Source organism: Cygnus olor, chromosome 24, assembly GCF_009769625.2.
Source record: "Cygnus olor isolate bCygOlo1 chromosome 24, bCygOlo1.pri.v2, whole genome shotgun sequence".
Taxonomy (NCBI): Eukaryota; Metazoa; Chordata; class Aves; order Anseriformes; family Anatidae; genus Cygnus; species Cygnus olor.
Genome location: NC_049192.1, coordinates 32,494 through 47,511, shown reverse-complemented (window position 1 = coordinate 47,511; position 15,018 = coordinate 32,494). Strand labels below are relative to the sequence as shown.

Here is a 15,018-nt window from a genome sequence, read left to right as displayed (position 1 = left end):
TTTTCCCCTTCCCCTTCCCCTTTCCCTTCCCCTTCCTCTTTCTCTTCCCCTTTCCCCTTCCGCCATGGTGTATTAACCACAGCTGTATGTTATGCAGGAATTTATCTTTCTCTGAGCAGACAGTATTGGTTTCCACTGACTGACAAAGCATAATTCAGAGACTGTGCAATCTGCATATTTATGAATCATCTGTAAAATCAGTTATCTTAGTCTCCCTGACTATAAGCTGGAAATTAACTACTTGTGGTAGTAAGGGACAGAGGGAATTAACCTCAACACCATGTTTTTTCTTCTTGTTTCAGGGGACTTCCAAGTAATATTTCACTTGTCCTTAGTGTGATGTCTCCATGAACTGAACTTACTCTGGTGACAGGTAGTTCATAACTACATATCTATAAATATTTAATGTTGCTATATAAACTATAATTATGTACAGTAGTATGTGTCAGTCTAATGCTAAGGCATTTAATTATGAAAGTTCTGTAAGTAGTGTAGCTATATAAATTATAACTTCGGCTACTTTTGGTTGACTAAACACTCCCTAGTTACACTTCTCTTCTGCATACTTGAATTATGGGATTGCAGTATACGGAGTTTGTCCTGCAATAGAAGCATTTAGCACTGAAGCTACAGAGCAGGAAAGAAACTATGTTGCTATCTTGCTTGCTTGGAGTAAAAGGCATATAGTTATTGCTGATCAGTCAATGTGCAAAATCCTGTTAATTCTAAAGCCTGGTAATGGGAAATGCACTTAAAATAAACCAAATAAAAACACTATATATTTTTTCTACTCTGAAGTTATATCAAAATCATAATGAGATATTTCAGAAAGCACAGTTGAGTACTGAAAGGACTAGGCTATGATGGTATATGAGAGTAGGGGTCCTTACACGTTAAAATTACTGGCTTAGAAAGTAGGCAACGAGGCATAATAAAATAGTCATCTTCCAGAAAGTCCTCCATGGGTCTAGAACCCAGGCTTATCAGCATTCATAAGTGGATGGGAGTGGGAAGATAACAAGGAGATGGCATTTTCATGGTAGGCTCTTGTCTTCAATCTCTCTGAAGAATTACAGGGAAACTTTGTTCCATTACATGTCTGGGTTACAACAAATGGAATAGAAGATAAAGTTCAATGTAGGAAATGTGAAATGAAGCATCTGGATTTAAAAGCAAACAAACAAGCAAACAAAAAAACCCACAAGTCTGCCTAATTTTACATGTTCAGTAGTTGGCTCTGAGCTTACAATTAAAACCAGAAAAATAAAATAAAATACAATAGTTACAGACGTTTTAAGGTTTTTGTTTTTGAATTTTCAGTAATGGTCAAAAAAAGCAAGGTGATTGTTAAAAATTCAGAACAAATTCTTGTATCACTGTAAAGTTGCTGCTGCATGCATATGTAGTTCTCATTCTACTGCTTCAGAAGGAAGATAGAACTGAGAGAGCTTGAGAAAGATAATGGAGAGTATGCAATTATTTTTAATGCAGAAGCAGTTTAATAAAATTAAACACTTCAGTCTGAAAAGGAATAAAATAATGGAGAAAAAGGGAGAGACTTGACAGGATTGTGGTAAGTCATGAGAAACATTGCAAAGGTAATGCTTGTGTGCTTTCTACAACATGAAAAGTAGGGGGCAACAAAAGACACTCTTAGAGTAAAGAGAAAATGACTATTTTTCACATTACAGGCAGCTCAGCTGTGAACTCTTAGCTGCAGAATATCATGGGTATGGAAAGTTAGCACTAGTTCAAGGGATAATGAACCCATTCTTGGAAAAGAAATCCAGAGAGGACCAATGCTGTCTTCCAATCTAAGAAATTCCTAAAATGCAAGTTTCTAGAGGGTGAAAGAAGATTCTGGAGCTCTTTAATATATGTATGTTCTAATCTTATGTACTTCCATGGTTATCCTTTAGTAATTATTGTAGGAAGCAAGATATTTAGCTAAACAGATGTTTGGTGTGATTCACTACTTAAGGCAGTTTGTGTTGGATGGAGATTAAATATTTGATACATTTATTTGCCACAGTATAAACTGGAATTTATTGCAAAAGGAAGTCTAAATATGGATTTTGCAGCTTTTACATTGAATGAAACATTTGACAATGGGCACTTTCTTTCCATTCAAGTTTTTGCCTTATACCTCCAAGGGCAGAGTGGAAGAGGAAAACCCTGCTTTTGTGTTGCTTATTTACAGGAAGTTTTTATAACATTGATTTCTGGACAAACAGGACACCGGCACTTAAAGCTGTGAACAGAGCACAGTTGGGTACCTGGGATACCTATGACTGTCAGTGTAAGATCAAAAAAGGTTAAAAGGGTACAGAAAAAGAGTGGATACTTACTATAGTGCAAGGATTTCTTAGAGTGTAAGAGTACTTTTTTTACATCCTGTTGTATTTCTGGTGATTATTTAAGGGAAAACATTGTGATCTGTATACAGTCCCAGCCCAAAGCAGATTTGTGTTATGGCTTTTGGTTTACTTTCATAGGACATGGATGTGACATAGGATGGAGTGACTGCATCAGTTGACAAGGGAAGATCAACTGATGTCATCTATCTGGACTTCTATAAGGCCTTTGACACGGTCCCTTATGATATCCTCGTCTCCAAATTGGAGAGATACAGATTTAATGGGTGGACCATTCAGTGGATAAGGAGTTGGCTTGAAGGTTTGCACCCAGAGAGTGGTGGCTCTGTGTCCAAGTGGAGGCTGGAGATGAGTGGTGTCCCTTAAGAGTCTGTCCTGGGATCGGTATTGTTTAATATCTTTATCAATGACACAGACTGCGGGATCGAGTGCACCCTCAGCAAGTTTGCAGATGACACCAAGCTGAGTGGTGCAGTTGATACAATAAAAGGAAGGGATGCCATCCAAAGGGACTTGGACAGACTGGAGAAGTGGGCACATGCAAATCTAATGAGGTTAAACAAGTCAAAGTGAAAGGTGCTGCACTTGGGCCGGGGCAATCCCAGACTTGAGTACAGACTGGGAGAAGAAGTAATTGAGAGCAGCCCTGCAAAGAAGAACTTTGAGGTTCTGGTGGACAAAAAGCTCGACATGAGCCGTCAGCGTGTGCTTGCAGCCCAGAAGGCCAACTGCGTCCTGGGCTGCATCAACAGAAGAGTGACCAGCAGGTCAAGGGAGGTGATTGTCTCCCTCTACTCTGTCCTTGTGAGGCCCCACTTGGAGTGCTGCATCCAGGTCTGGGGCCCCAGCACAAGAAGGATGTGAATTTGTTAGAACGGGTCCAGAGGAGGGCCACAAAGTTGATCGGAGGGCTGGAGCTCCTCTGCTATGAAGAAAGGCTGAGAGCTGGGGCCTAAAGAAGAGAAGGCTCCGAGGTGACCACATGCATCTTTTCAATACCTGAAAGGGACTTACAAAGAAGATGGAGAGTAACTCTTTGCTCGATCAGATAATGACAGAAGAATGGAAATGGTTTTAAATTTAAAAAAAAAAAAAAAAAGAGAGAGAAATTTAGATTGGGAAACCTAAATTTAGGACGAAATTAGGGAGGAATTAGGAAATTCTTCCCTCAGAGGGTGGTGAGGCACTGGAACAGGTTGCCCAGAGAGGTTGTAGATGCCCCATCCCTGGAGGTGTTCAAGACCAGGTTAGATGAGGCCCTGAGCAACCTGAACTAGTGGGTGGTGTCCCTGACTATGGCAGGTGGTTTGGAACTAGATGATCTTTAAGGTCCTTTCCAACCTGAGTCATTCTATCATTCTATGACATTTTGAGACCAGGCTTTTCCCTTCTGTGTTTAAAGCACCAGCAGGAAGCAGTTCTAAAGCAAACAGAGGAGATGCTGATGGTATAGATGATGGAACTGTGCTGCTGAAAGAACATTAACATGCTTCTGTTTCTGGGGCAGCAGTTTCCAAACTTTCTGTGAATCCTATGATGAGAGGGCACTTTACCCATTCAAAATAATGTACCTGGAGCTCCATGCTAGTGTCTGCATCCCCTCTTGCTGATGCAGGCATCAGCTGCTCACTAGGTGGTGCAAAATCTCTCTAAACCTCTGATCTTGCCTAATACAAGAACCTGTGACAGGAATTACAAGGTGTCATACAAATTGGAGAAGCACTGTTTCATAGGATTCACTTTAAAAGGCTATTTGATGACAATTAGTGAATTGAACAAAAAAATATGTGCAGTGCAGCAGGTTATTTTTAAAATCTGATTTTTAGTTTATTTGAAATTTCTCCGTATTTATGACATTTACCCTGATCTGTGGTGACTTATGATAAAAGTGAGACTATACTAACGGGGATTTTTTTCAAGAAATGGTATAATTTTCCTTCAAAAAGCCTTACTTAACAATCATAACACCAAAAATTTTGGAGAAGATATTCCATTAATGTATGTTTGTATGAATGTTTTTACTTGTCATGGAGATCAGAGGGTCTCAACACTTTTTAAGTGCTGATGTTACGCAGTTCAGACATGCTTACACATATGATTTATAGATGCATGGATCACCAGCAGAGTGTTTGGCACTTTTTCTACACCAATACAGTGCACACTGAACACTGAAAACCTAAACTAAAGGCTAGGGCTCTGCTGATAAAGTAGTGTTAGACTCTGTGGGCGTCTGGGCATTTATGCTTTGCTGTGGGAAATCCTTACTGAGTGACATATATTTTTTAACTTACTTTTTCCTTTTTGGTTTTGGTTTCCATACCTTATTGGAAGCCACTGATGAGTGGCTTGGTGGAAGAAAGATTGTCCCTAGAGAAGATTTCTAATTTTGCTCCCTGGGTGAGCAGAAACTTTTAAAGAGCAGGCTGCAGGCTGATGCTGGTGGAGGAGGGCTGGGAAAGGTCAGGGACCCCTGAATCTTGGCTCTTTTTTCAGCAACTCTCTGGTAAAGCCCCACAGACATTCTTCAAGGCTCTCTGCTGAAGACAAGAGACAGATCATTTCCCTCTCTAGATTTATAAGACTGTTTAAGATTGTGGCATCCTTAGGACCCTTGAGGCAGCCAAGATCTATGGAAGGAGCTGGGAAAACTGCAAACATAGAAATTAAAGATTTTTTTATAAAAGCAGTGCCAGTTTTCTCTCACCAAGCTTCTTGGACACAAGACGCCTTCTTTGCTACAGGCATTAACTTGAGCAGTCTATACTTGGAAGGCAAGATCCTTTAAATTTTGTTTCTCTAAACTCCGAAACATTCATTTTTTACTATTTGTCTTTAAAATAATATGGTTATTTCTAAGGCACACTTAAGTAAAGTGATGTTCTTTCTGTATCTCTTGTATATAATACTAACAAATTAGCTGTCAGATTACTTAAGCAAATGTTATATGTAGCAGAAGATTTACTATTGTCTTGTTTTGTAAATAAATTAAAATTTTTTATCTTGGAAATCAAAGTTTTCACAGCAACGTATTTTTTTATTAAATTGGGGAGATTAAACACATAATTTGAAAAATTACCTATTCTGACAATTTTAGGAATTTATATAAACAAAGCATTTCATTTTAAAGCAGAAAATCTAAATCGTGTAAGTATTGTCATCTATTTGAATACTCAGTTCAGATAGTCTTTCAGGCTAACAAAATACATTTTCTGGAATGTTGAACTTATTCAGTTTTCTTTTAAACCAGAGATAGATGAGGGAAAACACCAGATTTCTGCTAGGAAATAGAAAATTCTCATGTTTTTGTGCTGCTCTCCCCTATGCACACTCAGGGAGGGCATCTGCAATGATGAGGGATCCAGGAACCCCAGGAAGGCCTTATTTGCAATGCAAGGTTAAAACACACCGCATTTAGCTTAATTTTCCAGTGTTTTTTGTGAAAAGTAGAAACAGATGGTGCAGACAAAGGGATAGTAGTCATGTGTCTAATGCTACCCAGAAAAAAAAACTTCTTCCCACATTGGTGCTTGTCTTCTCTTCCTGATGGGGTTCATTCAATACGATATATTATTATTATTATTATTATTATTATTATTATTATTATTATTATTATTATTATTATTATTATTATTATTATTATTATTATTAAATGATGATCATATATCTCTTGGCTGCTGGCCTGACAAACAATTACTTATGGGTGCCATTACATAATGGTTATTATCATGTGCAGTAATGGTAATGACAGTAAAAGATGCTTTCCTTGTCCATGCTTAGTCTTAACTTAATGTAGGAAAAGGAAAGACAAGTAACTGACTATGGTGGGAGTGAGCTCAAGTCTGGTTCATCAGAAAATGATATTATTATTGTCTATAATTTTTTCATATTAGAGAGAAATGTTGGTAGTTTCCTTCTTGGTAAGTGAAAGGAAAAAGTGACAAGTGGCAATGTTCTGAGCAAGCCTCTACTGACATTGAAATATGTAAAAAAAGCCTATACCGCTATCAAGAACAGTGATACAATTAAGTGTCTATAATCAAGAATCAGTGAATGTATTATCATAACATACAGATAGTGTATCTGAATGACAAAAAAATCTAGTTTTTCTTCCTGAGATTTGAAAGAAATATTTTTGGCACATGCAAGGCATGTATCATAAGGAAATGTTTTTGAAAAAATACATATTTAAATGTTATGTTATACTGTTTTTCTTAACCCATCATATGGAATCACATTATTCCTCATAATATTGTGGGTCTGCTAAAATCTGAGTTCAGATTTTGTTTCAGAGGATTTCATTTTCTTTCCCTGCCTGCTTATACAGTTCAACATGTGAATAAAATTTTTCCATAGCTATAATATTTCCTGGAAATAGTTGTTCCTTTGTACCATGTGAGTACTGGCACACCAATCAGACAGATGGATTTTATCTGTTCTCATCTTCAAGGAAATTAGTATTAAGAATTCTTCATCTAAACTACTTCAGCATGCAATGTAATTCTTTCATATTTGTATTGATTTATTAATTACTAAGATCAAAGTTATGAATTAACCAAGGTCAAGACTTCCGTCCTTGCTTTGCTGTCTATTTTCAGTTTTGCTTGCATCTCAGTGTTTTTATATACTTGGACTTCATTTGACCAGAAGTACTTAGCTTTGCACTTGGAAGTCATTTGATTTGACAGATTCTGTATTTGTGACATCAAAATATGTTGCTATGGAAAAAGTTACAAGTTCTAATTAAAAATGCAGAGGTCACAAGTTTCCCAGAACCAGTAGGGCACAGATCCTAGGAGAAAAGTATCACAACATAAAAAATCCAGAGATATGTCAATCTGTAACTTTCCAGATCTGAAAGGAGTACAGCAAGCATTCAGAACAAACCATGAGACTGGAATTTTGATCAAGCTTCCTTGTACTCATTCAGATGCTGTATATCTCACTTTCCATTGGCACAAACTGCTTCTGGAAATCATGCAGAGCACTGATCTTTGAAATGTTGTCTTAATACACATTAGGGAGAGGTCAGAAACTTGGTGGAAATTAGAAGAGCGAGAAATCAGACCTACCTGGTCATCTTTTCAAATCAAATGCCAATATTGAAATATTCTCCGTGTAGTATTACAGTGTTTTGTCAGCTACATGCTTCCATCGCTTCCTTTGAAAGTCTGTCCATGTTCAGTTATGTCTCACTGATTTTCTTTCTCTTCAATACCTTTTTATTTGTTTAACTGTTTCTACATTTCATTTTACTTTTTTTTTTTTTTTTGGTAAACAAATCCTGTGGATTTCCATTTCTTTTGCTTCAGGTTAGCCAAACTACAAGAACTGTTAGTACAAGTACAGGCTTGTGGTTGAGATGCCTGAGCTGCTGATGCCTGTGAGAAGATATGCCCACAAAATATCCAAATCAGAACTTAAGAGTAACTCAGCTGTAATGAATTTATTCATGCTTAGTGCCACACTGATGTGAGCACATCTAGTTTGTGCGATGTTGGAGATCTCCGCATTAGTATGTTGTGTGACATAGTCAAAGCATATCCATTTTCACTCAAAATGTATTTAGTGTTGGAGTTCTCAGTGCTTTCATTCCTTTATTATGACTATTATTATTATTATTTTATGAATAGTGTAAAAGTATCTCCTAAGTTTGTGCATCTGCCTTCCAGTAGTTTGGGAAAGCAGTTTGTTTCTTTGATCTTCGTTCTGCAATTCAAAAGCAGTGATGTGCTGTTACTACAGCGCAGGGCTAACTCATTTTCAGTTTCCTCTCAGGATACCTGCTAAGCATCTTTCTGTCCTATGAAGATGGAAAGCTTGCAGTCTGATAGGTCCTGCCCACCCAAATGCTTTTCTAGATACAAAAAATTAAATATCATTTCACTCATGACTAAGTTTGCTGAAGTACAAATGTCTGTGAGCACAACAATTCATTCTCCACTGAGAAGTAGCCATTTAGCAGCAGGTCTTGTTATGATACATGCACAGCTTCTTGCAATCAGCCAAGGCTCAGACTGAGATTCACATGGCCAATACAGAATCATTCTCTTGACTGAAGTACAATCAGAAATATTTCTTGTAGGTAAGTAGACAATTGCTTTTATGTATGTTTTGATAAACCATATCATAGAATCCAAGTTGGAAGGGACCCACAGGTCCAACTCCTGGGTCCCCAAAGGACCACCAAAAAAGTCAGAGCATGTGTCTGAGAGCTTGTCCAAACGCTTCTTGAACTCCGTCAGGCTCTGTGCCATGACCACTGCCCTGGGGAGCCTGTTCCAGTGCTTAACCACCCTCTCAGTGAAAAACCTTTACCTGATATCCAGTTTGAACCTCCCCTGTCACAGCTTCAAGCCATTCCCTTGGGTCATATCTCTGGTCACCAGAGAGAAGAGCTCAGTACCTGCCTCTCCACTCCCCCTTGTGAGGAAGCCGTAGACGTGACTTCAGCCGCTCCTCATACGTCTTCCCCTCTAGACCCTTTACCATCTTTGCTGCCCTCCTTTGGACACTCTCTAACAGCTTTATGTCTTTCTTGTACTGTGGCACCCAACGTGCACACAGTACTCAAGGTGAGACCACACCCGCACAGAGAGGAGTGGGACAATCACTTCCCTCGACCGACTAGCAATGCCATTCTTGATGCACCCCAGGATATGGTTGGCCCTCCTGGCCACCAAGGCACACTGCTGGCTCATGTTCAGCTTGCTTTCGATCAAAATCCCCAAATCCCTTTCTGTGGGTCTACTCTCCAGCGTCTCATCCCCTAGTCTGCACGTATAACCAGGGTTGCCCCCTATATGAACTTTTGCATAAGGTTTTAGTTATCTGCTAAAGATCTTACAAAAGGTACAGCATGAGACTCACGAGGTAGACTTACCATTCCAGTGTGTAGCATGTATGTATACAGGGTCTTTTTCATTATTATTTTGGAGTTAGTTCCTGCAAGAATCTGATACTTGGCTTATTGCCAGTATTACATGTGGCTCACTGACATGACTGTGGCCTCAGGCTACATCCCTTAAACTGAGAAGATAGAAAGTCAACTAAAATATAAGACATAAAATGGACTTCGTTGTTAGCATAGGCCTTTTTTTTATAACTACAGAAACTGGCATTAGGATTACATATTTCAAAGCCTATATGCATCATATTAGTGTAATAGAAAAAAATATAATGGATTAATTAACAGTAGATTCCCCCCTACCACTACTTTTTAGACTTTAAACTACCATGGCTAATTAAGATGAGGACTAGATGCCTTCATGACCTCCTACAAATGCTGATGTATAGTTTTATGAATGTAGAAAATGTCATTCATCTGTATTTAATGAAACTTGTTTATATTTTTTAAGTCTATGAACAGAACTAATTACCATGAAAAAGTCTAGGCAGCTGCCCTGAAGCTGTTTCAATAGCTATTTCCTTCTTTCCGTCTTTGTTTTCTAATAAGGAAAGAAGTTTTCAGAGTTACAGAATAAATTTGGGATCAAGGTCCAAAATAAATGCCTTTTTACTGAACTGAAGCAATGTCAGATCTTGGCTTCCTTACTCTAATTCTAAGCCACACTAGATGAAAGACTATGTGAATTCAGATGGCAGTTCAGATGGCAACCATGCTTCTAACCTTATGCTTTACCCATTTCTACATTAGTCATTTATTTTACCCTTTCAAAGTGTACAAATTAAGCTAATCATTTAAAATGCCTTCCTGCTTAATATGATATTAGAGACTTTAAATAATTTTCTATTTTTTTGTGTGCAGATAATACAGATTTGTTTTCTTTCATAAAGCAATCAAAAGCACACTACTGTCATTTTACATCAGCGTAGTATTTCCATTTTCTCATATTATTTGTTTAATTTTAATTTTCTCATGTTAATTGACCTATTTTTATTGCTGTCTGCCTTTTCTCTAAATTGATCATTTGAAAAATAAGCAAGCTACGCTAAAAGAGCAGTGTGCTTAAGGGAAACTCTGGAGATATTCTTTCCTTGATTGGAGTCTCCTGAAAAATTTCTCAGCCCTGATTTCTAAAAGGCAAGAAGCTGAAGTAAAACTGTTGCAGAGAGCATGAAGTAACAGGATAGGGTCTGTAAACTGATTTTGTACTAAAAAATCTGATTCACAGTGTTGAGTGTTGCTAAATGCAAACAAGTATTTTTCTGTTAGTTGCCAAACAGAGCCCAGAGCCCCGCTAGTTTTGGCTTAGAAAACTAGCCTACTGGGAGATAGTTTGCCTTTCTGATGGGATATGTCTGAAAGGTTAAATTGCAGAAAACAGTTCTAAAAGCTCTATCAATATTTAGAGGAGGTGGCAGGTGAATTAAGACCAAGAGATGTAGTAAGAAGACTTCTGGGCTTGGGAGAAAATGGTTGAGCACTAGCTGTTAATATAGCAAACATATTCATGCTAAAGGATGCCAAGAGCAAGTTTCTGTGGCAGCATGCTCAAGTGAGAGGGCTGTTTGATGAAAAAAAGAATATCTACAACGTCTACTAAGTCTGCCTGGTTTAAGGGGTTATATGATACATGTGTATCTGTGGGCAGATTGCTTCTCTTCTTCTGTAAATTTCTAGTCAGTTGCTCACCTCTAACAGCAAACCTGCAGGTGCTCTTGTTCCAGATTGTCTCAAGTTCATTTTGTCCCTTACTGGTCAATCCTGGCAGTACGCCTTTGACCATCGAATGGAATTCAGAATCAGGAACATGAAATTGTATTGATTTCTGTGTTGTAATAGTTTGTTCTACAGGTTAGTTCCAGTGGGAGGGCTGGAACCAAAATCTGGGAACTTCTCTTATCACAATGCAAGTATGGAACCTAGAAGAATCTAGCCAGTGTCTTAATTAAACGGGCTTTTATTAAATAAGTATTTACTAACCTTTAAAAATGAAAGCATGCAGAACTGTGACTGAAACCCTATTTTTTGTTTGTTTGTTATGAGCTAGGAGTTGATTTAGTAATGTCAGACTATAGAGTAGATATGGTTTGCCAAAAATAACTTACCTATGAAAGCAGGTCCCCATTGTTCATATGATACAAGTTTTGTCCAGACATTGGCTAATGCTGTTGTGGTATTCCATGTTGGTTCTGTGAGTTATCACAGTATGACTGTAAGTTCATTGTAACTTAGGACAAAACAAGTGTTCTTTTACTGTGCTCTTAAATACTATCCTACCTGAGCTGACTAGCTGCTTGTGGCTGTTACTTTCAAAACACATGCTTTTGACAAACTGAACACTTGCTGGATCAGAAAAAAAAATAATATAAAAATCTTTGTATTTGCTGTCTGCTGAAGCTGATCTGGTATGCCACAGTCAGGCTGACCTTCTGGAAAACCTCACAGTTTATTCAATTGTAATCAATAATTTTAATCGATTACTAGCACAATAACCTTTGTATTCTGAGCTATGTACAAGTTAAATGTAAATCTGCAATTGACTTTCCACAAAACTTGCAATGAGAAGAGTAGTGTTTTCATTTGGGTGCTCTAGTTTTTTTCTGCCAGTGATGTTGCTTGACGTTATATGCTATAGGAAATTCTGAATAAATACATTCTTACAGGTGAACTTAACAAAGGATATATACTTGTTTACCAGTGCACACTCTTTAGTAGCACACACCAAACTCACAAAGTCCCATTGCTTTTTAGCTATGTTTTGTAACCATAACAGCATCTGGACTAAAAAATGTATGAGGTGGTCCATAGTTGCAGTGCTTCATAAAAAATTCAGAGCCAACTCTCATGCACTAAATGTATTGAGTAGCTGTGGTCCTTTTTTTCATCAGTGCCACTTCACTAGAATGTAATAATCTACAGTAAGACACAAGTGTCCTTCCTTCCCTTCCCTTCCCTTACAGTCCAGTCCCTTCCCTTCCCTTCCCTTCCCGTCCCTTCCCTTCCCCTCTCACTTCCCTTCCCTCTTCCCTTCCCTTCTCCCTTCCCTTCCTTCCCTTCCCTTCCCTTCCCTTCCCTTCCCTTCCCTTCCCTTCCCTTCCCTTCCCTTCCCTTCCCTTCCCTTCCCTTCCCTTCCCTTCCCTTCCCTTCCCTTCCCTTCCCTTCCCTTCCCTTCCCTTCCCTTCCCTTCCCTTCCCTTCCCTTCCCTTCCCTTCCCTTCCCATTTTGGATATGCATTTACCAAATGTTCATTCCAATTATCAACAAGAGAAGAAAATTATTGTATTGTCTTTCTGTTTCACACTTGGGAGAAGAAATAAAAAGTCATTCCTTCTTAGTTACTTTTACTTTTTCGTTTTGTTACTGCATTATTCTCTGCCAAGTTATGTCCATTCATGCTAGAGAAGAATTCAGTCCAGTGTTTATTTCCAAATAACTTGGATCAGTATGAGGTAAATGAGCTCTTCCTCTGTCATTGTCAACTGCCCAACAGCTATCTATATAATCGCCAAATTTTAAATAGTTGGCCAAATAGCTTCTAATTGTTAGGAGCCCCCCAGACACTCTACCACATGCTTTGACAAATTGTGCTCCCTCATTGGATTCTGAAATAACCACTTATGGAATAGATGCAGCATGACCACTTCATTTTTTAACTCAAGGTCCTTAATTTTCAATTTGGTTTTACAATGTGATGTCTCACCAGATTTCATTTGTTTTGTCTGGTTTGCAGTGAACATGAAGATATAGATAATTCCAGAACCTGTGATTTGTACAATTCCCTATCATTTTCCTGTTTGCTAGTACCCCAAGATACAAGCATATTCCATCAAGAAAAGAACAATCCTACTGACAGGAGCCTAGACAGAGCAAAAAGCAGTTTTGCTTCTGTTACAAATAGACTTTATTCCAAACAAAAAAATCTCAGCATTGATTATATGTATCAGAGTCATAGGACGGCTTGATTTGGGAGGGACCTTAAAGATCATCTTGTTCCACCCCCCCCACCATGGGCAAGGATGCCACCCTCTAGATCAGGTTGCCCAGGACTTCATCCAACTTGGTCTTGAACACCTCCAGGGATGGGGCATCCACAGTTTCTCTGGTCAACCTGCTCCAGTGCCTCACCACCCTCTGAGTGAGGAATTTCTTCCTAACCTCTAATCTAAATCTACCCTCTTTCAGTTAAAAACATTCCCTCGTCCTGTCTCAGTCCTCCTGACTGAGAAAAAAAAGTTGCTCTCCATCTTTTTTATAAGCCCCCTTTAAGTATTGAAAAAGACACAATGAGGTCTCCCAAGAGCCCTCTCTTCTTTAGGCTGAACAGCCCCAGCTCTCTCAGCCTTTCTTCATAGGAGAGGTGCTTCAGCCCTCTGATCAACTTTGTGGCCCTCCTCTGGATCCGTTCTAACAGATCCACATCCTTCTTGTGCTGGGGGCCCCAAACCCCCTCACAAGGGCAGAGTATAGGGGGACAATCACCTCCCTTGACCTGCTGGTCACTCCTCTGTTGATGCAGCCCAGGACACAGTTGGCCTTCTGGGCTGTAAGCGCACACTTCTGGCTCATGTTGAGCTTTTCATCCACCAGAACTCCCAGGTCTTTCTCCGCAGGGCTGCTTTCAATAAGTTCTTCTCCCAGTCTGTACTCATGAACAGTGATGCTGTTTTGCTGTGTGCAAGAAATTAGATGAGAAGAGCAACTCCTTACTTCCACATGCTTAGGATGCAACAAAGTATGTCCCTCGTGCTTTGGGCTCTTTCATCAAGAATTTGAAACTGGACCCGTGGGATGCTTGTCAAAAAGGAGCTAGTACAAAGTAGGCAGGTTCTCACCCTGCCTGTTATTTCCTCAAAGGACAATACTTTAAAGCAATCGTTGTCATGAATATAGATCTTGAATTTTCTATTGCATTTCCATGCTACTCTTTAAGGCATTTAGTAAATTAAGAAACTTACCAGTTAGTACAAAGCAGTACTTTGACTGTCATTGAAACACTGAGAGACAAAATATCACTTTACAAACTTTTCAGCATTAGATTATTTAATATTTTATTTAATGAATGTCACAAATAGGAAAAGCTTTTCCTTCCCAGTGCCTGCTTGAGTGAAGGGATAGGGTCATTTTAACAACAAGCAAGTGGAATTTTAAAAATAAATTAATAAGTAAATTTCTTTAATGTCTAGGAATCATCAGTCTGCAATTTGTAACATGGAGGTGAAGTGGGAGAGAAAAAGAAGCAGGGAGTGCTTCTTAAGGGGTAGAGTGAAATGCACCACAGAACTGGTATGCATTATGCTGTATCTTTGATCTGACTTTGATTATAAAAGAAAAAAAAAAGTCATCTAAGCATATGGAAGGTACAAAAGCTATGAATTCTACTATGATGATTCATTTTGTCTCTAATGCAAGACTATTGCATCTAGAGTTCATGTTAAATCAAGCAATGGTATGATAATCTAAGACTGCTGCCTTTATTGGAAAAGAACTGAAAAGGAATAAATGTTAGAGGATTGGAATTAAGTTCCATTTTTAGACTAGACTTGAACAGTAAAATGGAAATATAACTTGATAAGCATATTTATCACCATTTTTATTGTATTCAGGTCAATGGACTCAAAAGGCAACAATCACAGGAAAACAGAGACAAGAGACTTCATAAAATCATAAAATTACTTCATATCTCTTGTGTTTTATCTCAGTGCAGGATTAGTTTATGCCTGTGTCATTTCTGCATTAAAA

At 38.5% G+C, this 15,018-nt stretch overlaps 1 protein-coding gene across 43 annotated transcripts in view; it reads left to right on the top strand.

Annotated features, from left to right (window-relative positions):
* LOC121059350 overlaps positions 1-15,018 on the top strand; it is a 143,204-nt gene that overhangs the window by 115,731 nt on the left and 12,455 nt on the right. For 26 of the 43 annotated variants that reach the window (XR_005814506.1, XR_005814524.1, XR_005814513.1 and 23 more), the window contains one exon: positions 303-373. The exons of 13 other annotated variants lie outside the window; for them this stretch is intronic. The gene's annotated coding sequence lies outside the window, so the exon portion shown is untranslated. Of the gene's footprint in view, positions 1-302; positions 374-2,495; positions 3,078-7,684; positions 7,705-15,018 lie in introns of those variants that run through there. 4 more of the 43 variants (XR_005814539.1, XR_005814530.1, XR_005814501.1 and 1 more) reach the window with 2 other exon arrangements.